General features: G+C 43.3%; 1 protein-coding gene across 1 annotated transcript in view; it reads right to left on the bottom strand.

Annotated features, from left to right (window-relative positions):
• The window catches only part of HTR1F (5-hydroxytryptamine receptor 1F), a 104,530-nt gene extending 84,751 nt beyond the window's left edge, over positions 1–19,779 (bottom strand). Inside the window, exon 1 of the mRNA XM_040056942.1 lies at positions 19,599–19,779. The gene's annotated coding sequence lies outside the window, so the exon portion shown is untranslated. The remainder of the gene's footprint in view (positions 1–19,598) is intronic.
• Positions 19,780–22,674: the final 2,895 nt, after the last annotated feature.

Below are 22,674 nucleotides of genomic sequence, written 5' to 3' on the forward strand. Positions count from 1 at the left end.
GATGGAAATGAGATGGTAACAGTGGAATTATAGTTGGACTGAGAGTCTCATTGATCCCTATTCTGGTTTTGGACTTTCTTGAGCTTCCACAAAATATGCATTATAAATCAATAAATTAGTGAAGGCTTTTCCTCCTCTTTAAGCTCTGGAAGGGAAAACATTCATCTCCCTGCTTTTGAAAGCTTGCCTACAATGCAAGTTAGGAGAAATTACGTTTTTCTTTGAAAAGCTTTGCACAGCAAATAATAGCCAAGATTGGTCATTCCTCACTACCCTTTTAAATCTGCGCTGCAGTGCACCTTTGACACCACAGCACCCCAAAAGAAGTAAGTGTCATGATTTGTTAGTCTCTCTCTTACTGAAGGGCTGGGGACCACTTATCTTGGCATTTTTCCCCCTCAGAGGTTGGTGATAAACCATTCAAGAAGCTCTGGGAATGTTGAGACTGGAGACCAACACAGACTCAAAAGTCTTCATCATTTTGCGAACCATGACTATTTTCCAGTTGTTATCAGCAGCAGGGAAGGAGGGTGGTGCAGCGAAATCCCCACGGGGTGCTGCTGTTTGTGGGTGTGCCATGGAACAGAGGGGTGGGCACAACAGTCAGTGGCTTTCTCAGTCTGGACAAAGTAGGACAAAGTCTAAGGGGTGCAAAGGAGGATAAAGTCTAAGGGGTAGTTTTTGTGAGCTCTGCCTGCACCAAAAGGACTTCCAATCACTCAGTTTCTGGGCTTAGGAAATCAGTGTTCATTTTTAGGAATGGATGTGTGTCGTGGGCTTTCCCCGACATTCAGGGTGGTTTTAGAGTCTTTTTGCCCTCTGCACAGCTCTGTGCTAAATGGATGAAAGAGACGGAGTCTTCAGGTTCTGATTTTTCAAGGTTGCATGCTTTGTTTATTGTTTCTTATCTTACAATTTTCTCAGTGCCCAACAAAGATGTTTGCAGCTGCCTGGACATCTGACTCTGACTCCTGACTCCTCCCGACCCCCCCCGAACTGGGCTGTCATTATCTTTTATACTAATTGCTATGTATTCTTTATTTATCATTACTTGCCAATGTCCATCACTTACACTAAACAGTCATCTCTACTCTGACCCAATCTCTTTGAACTACTTTGTGCCAACGTCACTGCTGAAATGGAGTGAGGGAAGAAGAAAGAAGCAGCAGGAGACAATGTCCCAAATTCTCCATCTTGCCCCTATTCACTTCAATGGTAGAAACCTAGATTTTTTCTGTTTTTTCACCCTGTGATAAGCTAAACTACTATTTTTCACACTCTTGTGGCCTGTAATTAATCTCAGTGTTGGAAGCCTCTCCCATGGACTGAGATCAAAGCCAGTGTCTCTCTGAGCTCTGGGCCGGGGTCCCAGACCCCCCTGTCCAGGTCTCTGACCCTCCAGGGCAGCCAAAGGAATGCCCTGGACTCCAACAGATGTGATGTGGGATGAGGGTGTACAGCAATGGTATAAGTGTGAATATCCGCCAGCCACATTTTGGACTCTTTCTGAAACCCCCTTTCTCTGGCACAGGGTGGCTGGGCGGGACCAGGCATCCTGCTGTTCTCCTGGGAGACATTCTATCCTCCGCTCATTGACTGGTTTGTGGTGTCTCTTGCTGGCTGGGCAAAAAAAAAAAAAATTCAGTTGTACTTTGTGGCTGCAAAGGAATGAGATTTTGGAAGAGTGGAAGAACAAAGGCAGTGCTTGCTGCAGAGCCAGAGGGAACAGAGCAAGGCTTGTTCACTGGGTTTTGCACAAGGGCTGTGGAGCAAGAAGACAGCACTTTCCATGGGTGAAAGGTGTGTTCAGAGACACTTTGCACAGCTGGTGATGCTGCCTCTGGTGCTCCTGTGTGTAGCTGTGAAGCCTAGTTGATCATAAGTGCCTCGTCTTCTTAATTTTCATCTACAAGCTCCACTGAATCTTTATTACCCTGCCTGAATGCTTTTCCAGTGTTTCTGAAGAAGGGCAGGGCATTACTTTTACAACCCAAGTGATTTTTTGGAAAGGACTGAACTCAGGTCAACAGCAACTCATCCATAAGAAGTGCAAGCTTTAGGAAACTGAAACATAAACCCCATCAGAAATGGCACAGCCACCTAATTCAGTGTAACCACGTGGATATGGAAAACTTTAAAATTATCAAATAAATTCTAACTTTTGCTCTTCCTCTGAGAGGAAAGCATGATGCTATATTTCTTTCCTAGAAGATTTGCTTTTCCTCTCAGTGCTGAAGAAACGGGAGAGGCTGTTGCATCCTGGAGGGAAGAGATCTCAGTATTCACTGCTGTGCACAGCCTGTGCATTGCTGTCTGTGAGGGGCAGGGCTTCATTAAGGAATGGCAGAGGGTAACCATATGGTACCAAATTATTTTCCAATTTTGTTTCTGCACTATCTTCAAAAGCAATTTTTCCATATTCCTGCCTCTTACAATTCTCTCTCTTTTCTTTTTTTTCCCCCTCTAATTTCTTTTCTCTTCTCTTTTCCCTGACTTTATTTTATCCTCTCCTTCTACAAGGCCTTCTCTCACTTTTTTCTCATTCTTTTCTGGTCCCTGCCCAGACTACAGGTTCTTCTATGTTCTGCCACTCCCTTTTCAGTTCCTGGTCCAGAGATATGTCAGGTGTGCTGGAATGTTGCTGGGACAGAACTGAAACAGTGGTAGAGTAGGGGAAGGAGTTAAAACTGAAGACTGGGAAGCTTTGAAACAGAACACAATAGTTATTGTGCTAATTTTCATCTCCATAGCAACACTAATGCAATGTTTTTCCCTCACTCCTGGAATTCCCCTCCTATGGTCTCCTCTGGGGCTCAGTCTGGAGACCAGCAGTGGCACAGGGACTGGGAGGGTGCCTGTATGGCTTTGAATTGTTGGAAAATGGATGAGATTTGAAGAAATCAGTAGTAAGCTCCCGGTGCAACACTGTGGGCTGCCCATGAGGTGTGGGAGAGATCTGACCAGCGGGTTTTGATCACCAAGGAACAGAAAGGTTCCTTGTTGAGATGGCGATGGCAGCTGGTGCAGCACACAGAAATTATTCTGTGGGGAGCTTCTCACTGAGGTTCTGTGAGGATGAGAGGTCAATGTTACTTTTATAGGTGACCCCTCAGAGAGACACTCTTGCCTTTGAATGTATTATCCTTGAAATTCGGGTTTAGGTCATCTGAAGGTCTGAGCAAATTGCATAGCAAAAAAATTAGACATTTTGCACTATTTTTTTCTGAATTCAAATCACTAATAGTGTGAGACTGTGATTAATGTAAACTGAGTATCTTAAAATCGGTAGGCATCTTTACATATCTTAGTTTGGGTAATGGATCTTGTAGAAGGGAAAGGTAGCTGAAAGCTCAGAGCATCCTTCAAACTGTAAAGCAAACTACAGTCTTAATTGCATTTTCTCCTATACCTGATATCTTGGTAACCATGCTTGCATTATAATAAGCTTTGGGGTTTTTTTAACCCTCATGGTACCATCATACTGAGCAAGGAAAAATCCGGGAGGGAGCAGACTTTTTGATACTCCACAAGTGCAAGCGTCCCAAACACTGCTGAACAGTGCTGCGCCATTTGGAGAATGCCAGAGGGCAAACTTTGAAGAGGCATAAGAAGTACCAAGAGGGAGAAGAAAATGTTAGAAAGAGCTGTTGTGACAGATGGTGAGATGGTAGGCTGTTCTCAGATGGAAACACGTTGAAGAGTTTCGCTTTGCCAGTCTGGACAGCTTCTTGAGAACAGGCTGGGGGCAAAAACATCCAGAAAGCCTCCGAACAGCTTTAATGTGTGAACTGTAACTGCTGGCGGAAAAGAGTCAGTGAGCAGATCTCTCAGTAGCTGTGGTGGTTGAACATGCTCTGGTAGTGGTGCTGGATGTCCATGAAGATGGACTCCATCAGGAGTCCTAGCTGGAATTCATTGTGTCATGGTTGAGAAACGATGCTGTCCACAAAACATGGGAATGCAATGGTGATCTTCCTAATAATCCATCAGTGCCATTTGGAGCCAAACCAGCACCTACTGGGAGCCTTTTTTGTCAATGGACCTTGACTTCTCTCAGTGGTGGAGTATCCAGGTGTTCCCTTCTCAGCTCCTGGCACTGCTGGGTGTTACCATCTGCTCTGGCACTGCTCTGGCAGCTAGGACTGAGCACAGATGTGTTCCTTTTGAGAAGGTCTCTAGTAGGATTCCTCAGTTTTGGACTAAGATTGGTGTGTAGTTCTGCAGCTGAACGCTGCAGTGTTTGAAGTGGGAATGTCACACAGGCACCTGATGGAAACAGGGAGCTTGCCGGTGAACTGAGGGCTCAGTGCAGAAAAGCTGCGGGAAAGTTAACCCAAAACACAGAGCTGCTTTCCGTGTCAGCTGACTCTGCAGACTTGAGGCATTTCTATTAAAAAAGAAAATTAAATCAGGAATAAACCTGGGCATCTTTTACTTCCTCCACTACCTTCTGTCCGTCCCTTCTCCCATCTTTAAGCCCCATAGCTTAAGACCCAAATTAGAGACCTTCCTCTCCCCACATACTCAGAACCCAGAGCGTACATGGAGTTTGCAGAGCACTGAGTGGGCTTAATGTACCATCAGGCTGGAACGTGTTAGGAGCTAATTCTGGGATGCATGAGCACAGGAATTGTCATGGGAACACAGCCTATAATCAAGAAGGATAAAAATTCCAGTAGGAAACCAGGCTATGGGAGGCTTCCACCGTGTTGCTCAAAACAACCTTGAAGAGAGAATTATTTTGCAATTATTTCAAAGGAGACTCCATGCCGTGGAAACCCCTGACAAAGCAAATTGCCTGCAATTAATAAAAGAGGGGACTTTAAAAGAGTAATTTCTTCTAGTTATGTCCAAAGGCATAAACCTGCCCTTCTTTTAGACCCACTAATAAGAAAAAAAAAAAAAAAAAAAATTTGGGAGTCAGTTTCCCTCTGACTGAAACTCAGCTAGTAAACATTGTGTAAAAATATATTTTCTCACTTTTCTTTTTTTTTCAGCTGACAGAAAGGAAGGTTTGAATTAGCCTACCACATAGCCAGATGCTTCCTTTTAACCCAGTTTCCTTGGGAAACAACAGTTACGAGATTGTGCCATTGTCAGTCCCCATGAGCCCCTTTTGAACTCATTGCCCAGTTTCAACTAAACTTGCAGAGGGATCAAGAGTCCCTTTGCCTTTGATGAAAACAAGCAGATACAAGGCAAGCCCCTGTTAATGGAAAGGCCACAGCATGTGTTCAGCATATTATTAGACATTAGAGAATCTGTGTGAGGGAACAGAAGGACTAAAAACTTTTGTAAGAACAGAAACTACAGCAAGCAAGCTTCAAAAGTGCCACTGCTAAGACAACTTTTTGGGAGTTGCTGCACTAAGCTCTATGGTATAAGTACTCGTAATTGTTTTCTAATTCCAACCTGTGCAGGGCCTCCTGATAATTAAAGTGTCAGCGTTTCAGTGATGAAAAGCCACATTGAAAATCAATGTTCAGGTGCCATTGCTGCGTGCAGAGAAGACGGAAAGGTCCTGTGAAGGTCTGCTGAACCAGCTGTGAAAGCCTTCTGTCAGCTTGGTGGGAGGGGAGAGCTGTAAGACCAAAACCACCATTTGCGAATTCTTGTCCTTTAAACTTAGGGCTGGCTGTGGAGAAAATCAGAGGCATGTCTCTTATGTGGAGACCTCCAGAACTGCATGTCCTGCTTGAAACTTATTTGCAGGTATTCTGCCTGTTCCCATACCAAGAGAACAGACTGAGTAACCCTGACTCAAAGCTGCAGGGAAGCTCCTCACAGGAAGATCTGTCGGTGTAAGAAATGGCACATCCTTACAGAATCTCAAATACCTTTTACTCTTCAATGTGGTTTTTATTCCCAGTTCTTTGTTAATCAGTGGAAAGCTCCTCACCTTGCTTTGTGAGTCAGGACAGTGAGATGCAGGGAGACTGAATGGTGACACCAAGGTTGCACATTTTGGCAGAAGATGGAATTAAGTCCAAACCTTCTGAGCTGTGGGCTGGCAGTGACTCTGAGAGCTGTGGGAAGGGGCAGCCTTGGTCCCTCTGCAGGGTGGAAAGCTCCTCACCGTGTTCTCTGCCCTTCTTCCCTTCTCAAACCAGCTCTCTGATTCCTGCTTGCACTTTTCTTACTGTGCTTTGGCCTGTTAGGTTTCCCAGAATTGGCCATTGTGCCATCACTTTTGAAGTGACTTTTGAGCATTACCCAGTGCAAGGTTTGGTATTACAAACCTGCCTACAAAAACGGCTTGCTGCCTTCCCTTAGAGCATTCATAAACTATGTCCAAAAATACTCCAAAGTAGTTGCTAATAGCCTAGATCGATTCTGACTGCATAAAAGACAAGTAATTTCAAATTATGAAAATTAGCTACTTACATAATTTGATTTATTCTGTTACAGTCTCTGTGAGGATTTAATCGTGGTGCCTTTTCCCCAGCTCTGCTGCTGCTGAACTGACAATATATCACAAGTGTGATTCAGAAAGGTCTAGCAAGAATGCTGGGGTGGTATGAGGGAAAAACAGGTAGATGATATAGCAGAAGCTACGTTTCAGTCTCTGGGTTGTAATTATTCCATCTTTTTCTCATCATCCGTGTTTATCCTATTGCATTTTGATTTAGCAGCTTCTTTAGTCATGTTTAATATGTATATTAATATGTATATTTGCAATTTGATTACAACTTTTACCAGAACTCCTGGCTCAGACTTGCAGGACTTTTGCAATCCATCAATGATTCCTCTGCCTCAGAAATGACTTTTCTGTATCCCCACTCCACACAAGCAGGTCCTGTCCCCAAGTCCAGCCCAGCTCCTGCCTCTTGCTAAGGAAGATGCACCCTGCAGCCACCTGCAGATGCTGGCACGGAGCACATTCATAAGCCCCTGACAAGGAGCATAAAGGGATGGTGGTGGCGTGTCTGTGTCTGAGAGGCAGCAAGTCAACAGCAGGAAAATAAGGATTTAATTCTGTAATCAGACACAGAGCCCCATGGTACAGCCTGTGGCACAGCCTCCTCCCTACCACAGAGAATCTAAATCTAAAAAACAGAGACTGTACTAGGAATATTTATATCTTCACGATTTATTTGTCAAGGTATTACCTTTGCTCTGGTAAGGACCCTTCTACCTCCCACTGGCCTCTGCAATCACTCAGCTAAAATGGGGTAAAAAACCAGACAAGCACACGCACAAAAAACATTGTGACTTGAGCAAGGGGTGCTTACAAGTAACCTGGAACCTAAATCTGCAAACAAACCTAAGGGATAAGAGTAACTAGCTGGGCAACCTTCCAGAAGGCAGAAAGACCTTTGAAATCACCTCTTTAGTTCCTTTAAGGCATTATCGTCACTTTGATCTAAATTGAATTGACTCCAAGCCAGTTTATTGCAATGTATGAGCTGCTCCCCTGCAGATGCTGGAGATGAGGCTCTTGTCTGAGAGCTCAGAGTGACACTGTTCTCCCTCAAAGGCACCAAATGAGAGGTGAGAACAGATCCCTGTCATTCCCTCCACTACAGAGACAGAAGTAAAAGTGATTCTCACTTTTCAGGACAGATTTTAGAGGTAGTTGAGGATGCAAAGAAAGAAAGAAAGGTGTTGCTTATCCCTTCTTTTCCCCTCTCTACCCTCAACCAAAACTACCTTCTCTCCCCTGGGTGGGAGGTAGCTGTGTCTGAGAAGGAGAACAGTTCTCCTCCCCACAAGGCCCTCTCCACCCCTCCTGGATATTTCCTTGCTGCAATTCAGCTGTTTCTGAGCTGGCAGCAATTGCAGGCAGGAAGAGTCTAAAGAAAGGAGCGGCAAAGTCTTCTTTACTGAAAGCAAGAGCAATACTCCTTGATCATTGATTGCTACAGCTCTTTAAAGGGCAGAACATCCAGCAATTGCATTTGACAGGTGTTGGGCCAGAAGATTCATAACAGGAAACATGGGGGGCATGATCTGTTCTCATTACCACAAAAAGAAGTTTTTTGTTTCAGTCGGGACAAACAAGTCTTCATTCCCAGCCTCCTTTTATTACTTCACCAATTTATGAAATTCTTTATTTTTATTTTCATAATATCTCTGCAATGCCTTAACTTTTTAGGTCAGTGACTCATACCTACGGCTGCATAAGAGCAAACCTCTTCATATAAATGGCCTAATTTTCAGGCTGACCATGTAATTTTATCATTCTTGAAATGATGTATGCTTCTCTAGATTAAATGAATGAGTTTCCAGAAACTAAATGTGTTTGGGCTCCACAGACAGAGCTTTATGTCAGGTTCCTGCCAAAGAAGTCTGCACAATATTGTCTCAATAAAAAATGGGAAAGTAAAAATCCTTTAGTCACAGGTGTACTACACATTAAGATACAGAACAGGCATCACTAAATTATGTCATTGCATAAGTAGTTCTCTCAGTAACAGTTAAGGGAACAAACTAGTTGGTCACAACTAAGAAAAAAGTGCAGCTTTTATGAAAAGAATTGGCAGTAAAAAAGTCAGAACTACACTTCTATATGAAGTAAGCTCTGATGAATTAAAGAAGCTCCTGAAGTTTCCAGTGCTCCTTCTGGTATAAATGGTGCTTCCTCCTATATATATTTTCAGCACATCTCTCTGTCTGCCTAACTTTAACTTAGGCTTTACGCTGTTGTGTTGAATTTCAGTCCAGACTTCTGTGCCACTTCCACCAAGGTACCTCCCAGATTTTATGAGTGAGGTGAAGATATATGTACTGTTCCCTTCTTTCTTGGTTACATGCCTCTTTGATACATGAAGTCAGATTTCAGCAGACTGATGCCTTCAGGTCAGAAAAATGGTTGCTTTGTCATCTTTCTGCATTTAAGTCCATTTTAATTCTGTATTTTCCCAGATAAATTCTGGCCTGTTTTTCCAGCATTTCATAAAGAGCTTTGTCATGTGACTTTTCTGATGGAGCAGAGATGAGCAATTTCTAAAAAAGCCCTTGACTGCTGTGAGCTGATTTGGTGTGTTGCAATGGCCCTGGCGGCAGCAGAGGGTCACCAGTTTATCTTCACCACACACCCACGAAGTCAGCCTGCATCATTGCTGTGTTATCTGGGGAGATGAGAGGCAAACTCCCTGACCTCCTGTATCAACCACGGGCAGGGGTCTGCCTCTCCATCTGAATCAATAAAATGAAAGGAACTGCCACATTTCCAGCCTCAGAGACTGCAGTGGGGTGGACATTCAGTAAAACCCAGGTGACGCTGCAGTAGTGGAGACCACACGAGTCTTCGAAGGGAGATGGAGAGAAGCATCTCTGTGGGTCTGCAGTGGAAAGCATTTTCCAAAGAGGATCAGGACCCATCCTCCTCTTTCTCCATCCTTGCCTCAGGATATGTCCAAATCAAGCAGACCCAGCCCATTCTTGCAAGTGAATGCAACACAGAGCCCGTGCCTCTGCTGAGTTGTTTTTCCCATTTATCACGTGTTGCATCCACCAGCCTTCACAAACAGGTCTCGACAAAAAAGAATTTAATGGGATTTTCTGCAAACACATTTTGAAAAGGAATCAGGAGTTTGCCAAAAATGTGTTCCCTTCTTCATGTGGACGTAAATCAAATCCCTTGATCTACTCTCTATACTCTTTGATTCCAGCAGAGGTCAGCTCTGCCTGCGCTGGGGATGGATAAAGCAGTTCAAAGTGTGGGCGCCTGCACACCTTGCAACACAAAGAGCTGCTTTCTTCCCACTGCCCCTCACAGCACTACCCTCAGCCCATTTCAGGCCCTCCTCCTAAATGGTAATAAAAGGGCTTTGAACCAGACAGAGCTTCTCTGTCTTCAGGAGTGCTATAAAAGCTGGTTAGTGAGCTCTTCTTGCTGCTGTTCTGCGGCTCCAAGCCTGTTTGAGAACAGCCTGGTAATGACCAGAAGGAGTAGAAGACTGCGATGGTGGTCCTTGGGGATGTTAAAACTGTTCCAAGTTGAAAAACCCCCAAAGAGCAAGAAGTTGTCTGGACTGTGCTTACCAATTACTGATCTATTAGGGAAACAGAAATACTGTCATCCTGTTGCAACTACCTTCCTTTACTGCTGTGTCAGGATTGTTAAAAAAACCTGTGCTCAATAATGTTTGATTAAGGTTTGTTCTGGGGAAGGAAAAAAAAAATAAAATTGAGTGTATCCACAAATAATTTTACTTCTTTAAATGGCATAATTTTGGTGGATATATGGTCCACTAAAATTATTATTTCCTCTATCAGTTACATGGTTCTTGAGCTCTTCAGAACACAAGACAACAAACAATTTGAAGCCCTTCAGAACACACATTTTGGAGCTGAAGACAGAATGTGTTGACAAAAACTCTCTAGTTTAACCATGTAACCCTGAAAATGTCCAAGACACGTTTTTATCCTCTCTTCTTTTTTTAGAGATTAAATTATTGCTACATTGAGAAATTCTGTTAATTGTCATTAATGATTGACACATTTTACAGACTTTTGAAGCTAGAAATTAATGACTGCTTTTCTGAAATCTTTCATGTAACCAATGATGTGTGACATTGAGACAGCAGCCACTTCTGAAAGATAATATCTAAAAACCCTGAAGAATATCACTGTAAATCTAATGCCTGGTTTTTCTAAATAATACTTTTCACACTCTTCTGGTACCTTTTTTGAATTTAGCTTCTTAATACTAAAAACCAGATGAAGTTTCAGTGCATCTAAGCACCCCTTTTCTTTGTTCTTTTTGGGAGGTTTTGCAGATTGAAATGACTGAAATGACAAAATGTGGTTTGCCTATTTCTTACGTGTAGCTGTTTATAACAAGAAAAGAGTGCCATTAGTCTAACAAACTACCAGGAGAGCCAATAAATAACTTCAGCACACGCTCAAGCATAGGGCTAATGAGGAGCAGACATGACTTGTTACCTGAGAATTGAGAGAAGAAACATAAGCCCACTAGAAAGAGGTGATTGAGGTGCACCTTTGTAATGAACTTTCACTCTGTGGGCAGTTGTGCTGCCCAGCTCCAGCCTTCAGAGTGTCAGATGAATGCCAGGCAAAGCAAAGAAAGCTATTCCTCATTTTAGTGCTTGTTCCTCCTGATGGCATTATCTGTTATAGGTCAAGCAGCTACAGCTGACAGCTTCATAGGTCATCTTAAAAACAAGATATATACCCGGCGCTGTTACTGCTGATTAAAGATCACATATCTAAGTGCAGATGACACTTCTGGCTTTTGGGCGACTACTGGATTTGGAAGTCCAGTGTGAACAGCAGATTGTGTCCCAATACCACATACACACAGAGCCTAGGCTGCTGTTCACGAGGAACTGCGTGTGTACGTGGCATTGGGACACAATCTGCCTCACCAGAGAGCAAATCATGCTCTGGAAAAGTGACAGCATTTGTAAGGCTCCTGCTCTTTGTTGTTCCAAGGGGACAACACTTGCAGGTGCTGGCTGCCACTACAGACAGTCACGACCAGGCTCCACACTCAGTGAATGCCTTCTTTACCTGTCTTTCTTTGGCAGCTGGACCCAAATGCAGGTATTTTGTAGGTCAGACTTGTCTTTACAGAGCGTTCAAAGCACCGCTGACTTTTGTGCCAAAAACTAATGGATGCATCCTGGGCTGTTCATCTTGCTGTTTCATTTTGTCATCTGTCCAGCGGTAACTGCCTTGCCCTGGGCTGAGGAGAGCCTGATCTGCTTTTCCCAAGGAGAAATCTTAGGGCGTCTCTACCCCACTGACAAAATCTGGAATGCAAACAAAAAACTTAATCCCGAATCACAAATCTCTGAAACAAACAGAAAAAGATGTCTCTCTTTCTGGGATTTCCCTGCTCCCTAGCTGAAGTGAGGCTGGTGCTCACAATATTCCTGTTAACTCCATCTAGAGCAGCGTGGACAAACAACTGTGCCCACACTGTGTAGCCTGTAACACAGAGCCACGTGGCTGAAAGACATCATCACTGTTTTTTAGAGATTTTATGGTTCGAAAGACCTAAACGGACATGAGGGCTCGATCAGTGGATTGGTAGTTTGATAGCCTAATATCAAAGAGGGGATAAATTGCACATCCTTGGACATGGCACAAAGGTTTGCAAGCCCTTGAGATCAGAAGATCTGCTGGGAAGTGTGCTGGAAAACACTGTGCAGCACAGAAAGATCCCAATCTGGATATGGTCCTGGCTGTTGTGCTTATTTGAAATCGTCTCCTCAACAAATCACCTCTAAATCCACATCTGGCTTTTGTCTTCAAAGGAACTGATTGGTTTTCCACATAACAGGGTCCAAACAAACTCAAACTGGTAATACAGATTTGATGGTCAGGAGATAGAGACTAAACAGCAAATCAGAGAAGTGACAGCATAGACACAGATCCTTATTATGAATTGAAAATGGTTGTTTATTCTAGACATGAACATCCTAAAATATTAATTAAAAAAAAAAAGACCAAACCCACATAATCACACAAGGCTTTGGTCTAGATGAAAAGAAACACATTTTGCCTTTTACAAAACAGCAGGGGCCCTTTTTGCCACTGGCAACTGTCAGTCTTCAGGTAATTTCATAATAAGACCTGCAGTACAGTCTTTGAGAAGAGTGAGACTTGACTGGAAGAAAAAAAATTAAAAGCCTTCAGTAAAAGGCAGAGTGAGAAGGAGCTTGATTTATGACCCTAATGTAAAAATTCTTTGCGCAGAAGAGATGGTAATGATGCCATTATGTTGGGCAAACCCAATACGGAAGATTGTTTATGGAGATACAAGTGTTAGGACAGAATGGAAGTCATTTCCTTGGGAAATGAATCAACAGCCTTAAACGCATCTTTTACAGAGGCCAAAATGCTATTAGACTTCTAAGGTTTGACTTTCCTGTTTTCTTGAGAGGATAATTATATTATTTGCTTGTTTTCTCTGGTACATTTGAATTTTTTTTCTGTGTCACTAAATAATGCCTGTCATTTTTTGCTCCTGGCTTGTCCCTGAGGTGGCCCGTGGCTCATTCCCTCACTGTTCTGGGGCTGTCACTGGTCCCATTATGGGCCTGTGCTGGGGTCACCTTGGCTCCCAGCATGTCCCTCCTGCAGAGCAGCCCTGCTCTGTCTGTTCCCCACGTGCCCAGGTTCAGGATGTGGATGGCCATGTAGCAGTTTTTAAAAGGATTCACCAGTTGCATCGTCAGAACACGAATCAGCTCTGTGATATTGCTAGGTTGCCATCTCTGCCTGGGCAGTCATTTCCATGGTTAAATTTGCACTCTTGGTTGCTCCTGCCCAAGAGCATCCCTGATACTGGCTCTATTCAGCTGCACTTTTTAAAGACAGTCTTCAATTCTAACTCAGTCGTTCCATCCATCTGCGCTCCTCTCCAACCTTTCACCACCGGCACGCTTACCAACTTTACAGGTTATTCCCTCAGCTCAACTGTTAATGAATAATTAAACACTAATTTTTAATTAAACTATTAATTAAAACACTTCAGGGTACCCAGGAGAGCGTCCTGAACAATCACAATTGGTGTAAGGTTTATAACTCGACAACAGTTGTTATAATGAGCTACTTTTGATCAAAGCTTTCCAGACAATGGTACACACTCCTTGTATTTTCAACCAACACACATTTATTGCTTTGTGTCTGTGGCACTGTAAAAAGCTTGTGCTGTATTTACTAGGATTTATTGTAACACAAATTAGAGGAAGATACTATGACAACTTACTGGGCTGCATCTCTAATACTGATGAGGTCCAGGTTAGCCTACATCCCTTAGTAGGCGAGTTACCAATAAGCCATGGCCTAAAATCTCTCTCAAGGATCATATTTTGATCACAGACCTCCCTGTTTCAGTTGTATCTGCTGGTTTCAGAGCACCCCCTTCTCATCAGTGACTCAGTGAGCCACAGTCATCGCAGTGAGGCGGCAAACTTGTACTCCGTGGGCTCCACCACTGCCTACTGCCCTGGTTTCTCCAAGCCAGGCAGGTCTTTTATAATCTAGCACAAAGCTAAGGATAAGAAAATGAGTAATTGATAGCTACTTCTCTCTTCCCCTTCCCTATTAAATTGAGAGATAATCTTAGGCTTAATACAAATAAACTGGATGGATTTAATGCTATCAAATCAACAGTGCCAGGTAAAAAGAAAACGAATGTGTTTCTTTCCTCCTAGAGGATCACTCTTACACAGTGAAAGATCCAATTATGGCCCAAATGTATGCATCTAGAGACTAACTAATGTGGTTATACAAATAAATCATCTGCACTTAAAACGGTTTTGATGTATTACAGCCACCCTCCAGCAAGTGCCATGCACAGTGGCTTCTGGATTCAGGCAGAAACAACAGCCCAAAGGATTATTGCTGCCCACACAGGAAGTTTCCCAGGCAGGGCAGTGTCAGTGCTTCCATATGAGTGCAATCAGCAGCAATCCAGCAAGTCAAAACCCAGGAAATTCAAACAGCGGAGGATGAGGAGGGATGGTCTGCCTGAAACCTAATTGTTGTGAGGCAAGAAAAACAGCAGCACTGGGAGGACAGAAGATGCAAGGTGATGCTGAAATCATGTTCTGCTGCTGGCCCTAAGAGTGATTCACTGAACAGCGTGTCCTCTGTCAGAGGGAGGGAACAATGAGCAGGAACATTTGGCATTCTAGCCCATGAAAAGACCCAAGCCAACTGTCCTGCACTCAGTTGCTGCAGGAACCAGCTACAGACAGCTCTAGGAAGAAAGGAAAAGGAAGGAAACTTGACTAAAACGAACTTTTATTTCCACCGCTGTGAAAAAGGGGGAAGAGGATTCTGACTTTTGTAGTTTTGCCTGTAATTGTTATTGCAGACACGACTGTGTTACGGGTACAGTAATTTAATACTCTCAAATTCTACTTCGAAGGTCAAAGTGTTCTAACATAGTCATATTTTTGATTGTGACTTACAGCAGCAGTTTGGAAGTTTTCAAATCAAGAGGAGCTGCCAAATGAAACCACACTTCAGTAGGTACAAAGTAGCCTTTGGCAGAATTCCATCAAGTTATAATTCCCTCTCATTACTGCGCAAGCATTTGTGGGTGAGGTAGCCAGCTCCAACGTTTCTCACCCATGTCAAAAACCTACGTAGTGAATCAGACATTTCTGTGATTCCTAGTTTTCATTTCTGCTTTCCTTTCCTCTTTCTCCAGCAGGTCATCGTTCCAAAGTTGCTTCACAATTCACCACAACTTTTCGTTCATTCGCATGGCTTTTGTACTGGCTGCCACGGAACTGTTCTGTGTGCTTGCGTACATATGTAGGCACAGGCACCTACTTATTTATACAAGCAGGCAGATAAATCACCTTGGCCCCTCTTTGCACCTCAGAGACAGCTCAGTAGCAGCACTGTCACTCTGCAATCCAATATTCCCTGTGGCAGAGAATGATTTTTTTAACAGTTAGGCACTTAGGGCATAACTGCTGTGTTTGTGCATGAGCCAGCTGACTGGATGATTCTTTTTGGATGTTTTCACCATCAAACCATTCTATTTTTGACAATCAACACAAATCCAGTTCAGTCAAAGCCTGAAAAGATAACACTGCCATTTAACCTAGTGGAGTAATGGTTTCTTATCAAATACAATGAATTAGGCACAAGATTCTAGGAACAAAGAAGAAAAAAAAAAAAAAAAAGTCCAAAAAATTAGGCGGCCATTTTTTCACTTTGATAAGCCTTGTCTTAAATTTAGGGGTGCTTGCCACTCAAAACTTTCAAAGGTCATCTTGCATTTTGACAAGAAGAAACAATACTTAAACACAGTCAACAAGGCTACTTTTCTTATATACTGATAAACCTTTTCCAATCCTCCCACTTTTCAGAGGAGCCAGTGATGTGGGAGTCCTTAGGTTGGACTTTTCATAGTGCTCAGCTGATGCTTCATGGCAGAACAAGCCTATTTAAAATTTTAATTTGCTTTTAATTTGGGGCTTTTGACCTCTCCCCTACAGCAAACCTGCAAGTGCACAAGGGGATGAAGAGCTGTAGGAGGCAAACCCAGTTTCATAACTTGTCCATTTCCAAGCAAGCTTCCCAAATTACCGTGTGACACACTCCTACTGCAGGCAAGGCAAGCTCAGAAGTATTTAGTCGATTCTTAGGATGTCTAGGTCTGCATATTTCACTGTACTCCCATGTGCTTTTCTTCCTGCAATAACTGCAGAACTAAGGGCCTACAGAGAATGTGGAGGAAAATGACCTCCAATTCCATTCTCTTACTCCAGCATTAATTTGTAAGATAAACCATCAAGAAAATAAGAGTTGAAATTCAATATATATAATATACATTCCCAACATTTTTCTGGTTTTAATTAAAATGTGAATTGTATAGGCAGGAGGACTTGTTTCTCAGCCAGGAGCAAATCTCCAGCCACGGACATCAAATGCCCATGGAAAAAAAACTCTGGTTTTTTCATGCATTGAAACTTGCCCAACTTTATTACATTTGGAAATGTAATGTAATAGCAGAGGGCAACATTATGTCTGACATAAATAACTAGCTTACAAAAAAATACAACCAGAGGACACATTTTTGATAGAACCACTTTTTTTTTTTTTTTTTTTTTCACAATAATCACAGGATAATGGATCACATTCATCCTTTTTTGCTAAATTGTATGACAAAGAAAATGAGCATTTGTATAAAAATGCCATAACAGTTGAAGCTTGAATTAGGGAGTCTATAACCTTTGCTTGTGCTCATAAATTACCCTGCAGATGAGAATGTGACCAAAAAAAAAAAAAAAAAAAAAAAAAAAAAAAAAAAAAAGAGAGAGAGAGAGAGAGAGAGAGAGAGAAAGGCATCCAAAGCCAAGAGATGCAACCCATCATATACTGAATTGCTTTATGCATATGTGTACCCAATGTTAATCACTTCAGATCCTATAGTACAAATTGTCTCCAGCAGTTTTTAAAGTTATATCACAGGTTAAATGGACACCCACAGACAGAGATTAGTCATTTAAAAGACAAAGGTATAAAAACTGATTTCAATTTCAGCTAAAGCTGTCTTAAAGTCAGTTTTTCATGCATTTTGAAGCTGTGCCTTGCCCCCCCCCTTTTCTGGGTGAGGGGTTAATAATAGGGCAAAACACTGAATCTGGCAGCATATAAGGCTTATTTCCCAGTAAATACCTTAGAGAAAATTGGGGCGAAAAGGTGTTACTCTTTCAGATCAAATAAATTCAGTTGTCGCTTTAAACAGCTGTGCATCAGTATGTCATTAAATATATCTGAATTTGAATCACTCATGCTCTCTCAAACATTAGAATAGTGGTATGTCACCCTCAGATGTGGAATTAGCACAAAATGATGTAAGCACATGAGAGATGTCCTGTAACCCCAGCTCAAGAGGAATCTCAGTACTGAGAAGTCAGACTCTACATGCAGTGGGTGCCTCCTGCCCAAGTGTATTCTCTCAGCCCTTTCACTTGCTGCCTAGATGAAAAAAAACAGGCAATTTAGAGTTCTCAGAGAAGGAAGGAGAGGGAAGCATGCATGCAAGGAAACTTGCTTATTTGCAGGTTTCACTGAGGGCACTGAGAGCTTAGAGTCCAAAACTTCTGGGAATAAAAAAAATAATAACAATAAAACCCCAAAACAACAAAGGTTTTTTTAATCTCGTCTTAAAAAAGTAGACTTTTAGGTAACCCAGAAATCCTATTTTAGGTCCTGCATTAACTTTTCACAATGGTTTGGAGCTGATTACCTTTTCCCCTCCTTTAACATTCCAAGTGCTTCAGCCTCCACAATCAAAAAGAAGAAACTTCCAGATATTTATGATAGGCTTGATGGAAATCTGGACTTTGCAGAAATCCCACCAAAGAGAGAAGGTGTGAATGGTAATTGTGAAGAGACTGGGGTACCAAGAGCAGTTTACTTACAGTACCTTAAAACAGCCTGAGGTAAAGGCTGTACCTTTCCAAGAGTTCAGAAAATAATCCTTGGAGTTACTAATGCTCTCAATCACTTAAACCCTTGAAGTCCTGTGTGTAGGAGAAACAATGACTCCTAATTCCATATTCCTGTTTCATGCCACACTGCAAGAAGTGAAGTGCGCAGCGTCAGCACGTTTGTATGATCATAAACAAAAATAATTTTTTCAGCCCCTGTTGCCTATTGGGTCAACAGATCTTAGAATTTAGCAGATGAAATTAACGAGAAAATGCATGTTTTATCCCATTTTTACCACTAGTAAGATAAAAGATGGATGAACACAAGTTTTTCAAAGATTAGTTTAAATACAGATGTAATCACAGCAGGCAGCAGTTCAGAGCAGAAGCTGAGCCAAGTGCACATGAGGTCCTGGCGCTCTTCTTTGACTACTGAGACTCATTCCCAAGGTAAGGTCCCTAAAATACGAGCCCAACAGCAAATATTGTAAATCCCTCCTCCTTCTTCCTTTCCCCTGCATTGTTTGTAGTCCTCTGTGGCTCAACCCAAACTCCCAAGTCCAGAACTTGGACAGTATTAGGTGTGTGCCTGTGCAGGTGAATATGCTCACGCATATATGGGTAGGTAGATCAATACATGATTGACTTCTCGGAAAGGAAAGAAACAAAAATCAGTGGAGAGAAACAGAGTCTACCCGGAGCTAAGTTTTCCCCAAGTCAGACTTGGAAGTTTAGCCCATATTTTAGAGCAAAGTTCCCGTCAGTAATTTTTACCAACTATACAACTGATGCTCTCATTTTCTCTTATTTGATGAGAATGAGACAGTCGTTTCTCCATGTATACACTGATTTTTTTTTTTTTTTTTTTAACTAACCTCTCAATTTTATTTTCATCAGGTAAATACCTGCTGGATTAATATTGCAAGAATAATAGCTTATAGTACTAAGCATAATTATCTGTGGAACTGTAACACCTAACAAAACAAAGACATATAATTTCCTAAAGCTGGTTTTCATAACGTGCAGAAAGCCTGGGGTTGCCCAGTCTCATAAAGCATCCAACCAGTGCAGGGACTGGATAAAATAACATCATCTCAAACAAAAGCTCTCTGGATTACAAAGCCGTACAAATTGTGTGACCTGTACAAATGAGAGCATGCTTCTATTCCTGAAAAGGCAACTAAACAACTACAGGGCTAAGAAACACTTTTTGATTAGATGACCTCCTGGCAGAATCCAGAAGTGGAATTAGGATGAAAACAGAAGACAGTTCACTTGTTAACATTGTAAACTAAAGAGATTCAAAGCCTAGCCGGAATCTCAGCTGTGAATGCCAGCATACAAAATCCTTCAGCCTACAGGAGTGCATATGTGTAGCATACAAACATTTTTGCTGTATTATTGACAAAAATTAAAGGAAAAGCAAACTCGAGAGGATGCTGCCACAGGAAATCTCGTTTACGTTCAGGCTGGTAAAGCAAGCAAACATATTCACAAGGCTGGTATGAACTAGGAACGTCTTCATTCCCTAGTCCAACTTTAGGAAAACCCAGAAACGGAGTCCTCCTCTGTTCCAAACCCCAATATTTCAAGTTCTCCGGCAGCGCAAGATCAGAAAATTAACAAAACCCATAGGATGACGAAACGAAGCCACATAAATAATAAATATCTACACATATAAGCACGCAGCAAGCAAGATAATGAAAAGTTAGCTAGATTTACCGTTTTAATTATCCACGTGGGTGGTTTGTTTGGGTTTGGGTTTTTTTTTGAGGGGGGGAAACGTCGGGAGCTGTTTTCACGAGGATTCGTCCACACGCATCCGCACCGCGGCAGGCGCCGGTCCCGGAGCGCGGAGAGCGAAGCGATTCCCTCCGCAACCGGCGCTGCCCCCGCCAAAAGTGAAACGAGAGAAGGCGGGCAGGGGCGGGGAAGCGGCAGCCGGCGGGGAAAACTCCGGCGCCGCCCCGAGCGCTCCCTGCCCGGCGCTGCGGCCGCGGCGGCTCCGCGCTGCCCGCAACTTGCGCGCGTCGCGGGGGTCGCGGGGCGGGCAAAGCCGGCAGAATTCCCGGAGGGATACCCGGAGGGATGCCCGGCAGAATTCCCGGCGGGATACCCAGCGGGATGCCCGGCGTGCTCCGCCCGCGGCTCCCGGGATGCGCCCACCTGCAGCCCCGGTGCGATGCTGACCGCGGACCCTGCGCTTGTGCCGCCTCCGCGGCTCCGGGGCTGGGAGGGGCCACAGGAGTCCTCCGGAGTGGGAGCGGGGGGGGCTGATGTATCCTAAATTGGGTGTAAAGGCTGCTGTCTGGAGCGGGGATGAAAGGGAAGGTCTGTTTCAAGCACCCGACTTGCGTGGGGTTTGGGATCTTCGCGAGTGCGTGCTCGTGGGTGAGGTTTTAACCTCCTCCGAAATGTTACGACCGGGCTGCGAGGAAGGGATGCCAGGGTGCGTGTAAAGTGGTGCAGAGGTGGAGAAGCGTGTGCTCAGTTCTTCTGCAGGGAAACGGCGCGGCTGTCACAGTCGTGTATTTGGAGCAGCGGAACCTGAAGTGGGCGATGCCCTGCCGAGCAGCCCGGACACGCCTGGGAGTCGTGACCCGCTGTCCCTGGGCTGAGCCCCAGCTCTTCAGCACCAGCAAACACTCGCAGTCGGTGCCTTCTCCCTCCGCTCTTGGGCGCTCAGCGCTGGGACTCAGACTCGACACCTCTCAGCGGCTGTTTTCCCCTGTTCGCAGGCAGCGCTTTGGGCTCCTCACTGCGCGCTGCTCGCAGTTCCCTCCCCTGGTGCGCATTTTACCTTGGGGCCAAGAAACCCAGAGTGCTCCTCAGTGCCCTTTGCTTTAGCTCATGATGTTTATTGTTTGCTTGGACCTTTGTTTATATGAGTTCTTGTTTCTGAAGCAATCCCAAAAATGTGTTTCCGTGAAACCAGCCCCTACATCCCGTTGCAAATATTTATTCCACAAACGTTTAAAAGAGTTGGAAGTACTAGAAGGTAATTTCTCATGTTGTTTATTAAAAAAAGCAAAGCCTTGAAGACAGAAGTGCTAACAACTACGTGTATCACACAGCCACATTGTAACTTCATCAGTCTAATTAGATGACGTTTCCAGAGGTCATTCGGTGCCTGCCAGGTGCTGAACTTGCTGCTAAGACCTGTCTTCTGCAGGCTTTTTAAGTTCCAGTTCTATATGAGCTGAACCCTGGTTTTCCTTTGGCAGGTTTTGGCAGTAGCGAATGCAATCTCCCCTCTCAGCTACATGCATCACTGGCTATTGTTTGAGTTAATGTATTATACCACAAGTGACCTCAGAAATGGCAGAAATAACAGCAAAAAATTCCTGCTCTGTCCATTGCTCCTGACCAGTAAGAGTCAACTGTGATTAATCTCTGCACTGTAGTCTGCATCTGGTGTTAGACTGATGACACTCAGTCCAGCAGGAATGTGGAAGTGCCTCTCTAGAACCGGCAATTCATGATATTACTTTTCTGCTGTGTCTGTAAACCTTTAAAGTATGTTTTCTCCTAGGGAAAACTGCCTGAGTGACATTGATGATGGCAGAAACTCTCTAGTAATTCCCAAAACAGTATGCAAGGGCACTGGATGTCACAGTGAGAGCAAGTAGTTTTTCCATCTCCTTCAAATATCTCCTTAGGACCTCTTGCTTCCTGTGGTGTTTGCTAAGAGTTTGCTCGTTGTTATTTTGTGTGCTGTTTTGGTTTCAAACTGTGGCTTATCCTCAGATTGTGCCCTGCTCAGTGTAGTGACATCTTGTTCAGCTGCTGTGCCTCACAGAAACAGATTTGATGGTAGCAAGGAGCTTTTCTGTTTTGATCATATCAGACAGCAATTTAAAGCTTATTTTTCTGAGCCAGTTTTTTGTCATTGTCTTTTACACAGGAATGGTCAAGCTGGGGCAGGCAGAAATTCTTTCTGAATGTGTTGTTTTCCCCCTGAGGATGGCTGGCAGTGGGTACCTAGGAAAAGAGTAAGAGACCTGGGCAAATACAGGGGGATCCTTGTCCTGGAACACTCTCTCATCTGGCTAAAGCTTAGGCAATGCAGGTTTGAAACACTGCCTGTGCCTTTGTATTTAACCACCTTGAGGGATCTTTTTTTTAAGAGCGTCTACAGTCAGTGTTTGAACACATTTCTGCTTTTGGTATCCACTCTGTCACTCCAGCAAGGCATTCTACAGCACATGTAGCCACGGGGCTTACGGAAAAGTATTTCTTGATTGTTTTGAACTTCTTTTAGAAAAAATGTGTCAAACTGAAAGTCAAGAAGTGGTGGGAGAGTTTTGCTTAACCTAAGTGATATTTGTGTTAGTTTAGATAAAGTTATTTAATCCCCTGTATGAAATTAAAAAGAAGGAAAAAAAAAAACCCAAAAAAAATCCAAAACCAGAAATGGGCAATTGAACTGGAAACAGCTCCATGAAGAGTTTATTTGGGAAAGAATGTCCACACATCCTATGTATTTAAATCGCTAGTTTTTTGAGACAGTCTTTTTGCCCTGAATTTGCAGGACACCTGCTGCATTAAAGTCTTGATCCTGGACTCAGGCTCTAAGATGGTAATAGTGGAATTGTTTGAATGGTAAATAAAAAGAAAGTTAAAAAATTATATGGTGGCTGGTCTCTGACCTGGTGTGTAAAGCTGGTGTTGGAGAAGAGCAGGGCAAGAAACCCTCAGTTTAACGCCCTGTTTGAAATTCCAGTATCCAGCTGTGAAGTCCAGGTTGCTTTCCTCTTTCTCAAACTCTGCTTCACATGGTTATGGAATGAAAGAAAGA

This window comes from Hirundo rustica, chromosome 2, assembly GCF_015227805.2.
Source record: "Hirundo rustica isolate bHirRus1 chromosome 2, bHirRus1.pri.v3, whole genome shotgun sequence".
Classification (NCBI taxonomy): Eukaryota; Metazoa; Chordata; class Aves; order Passeriformes; family Hirundinidae; genus Hirundo; species Hirundo rustica.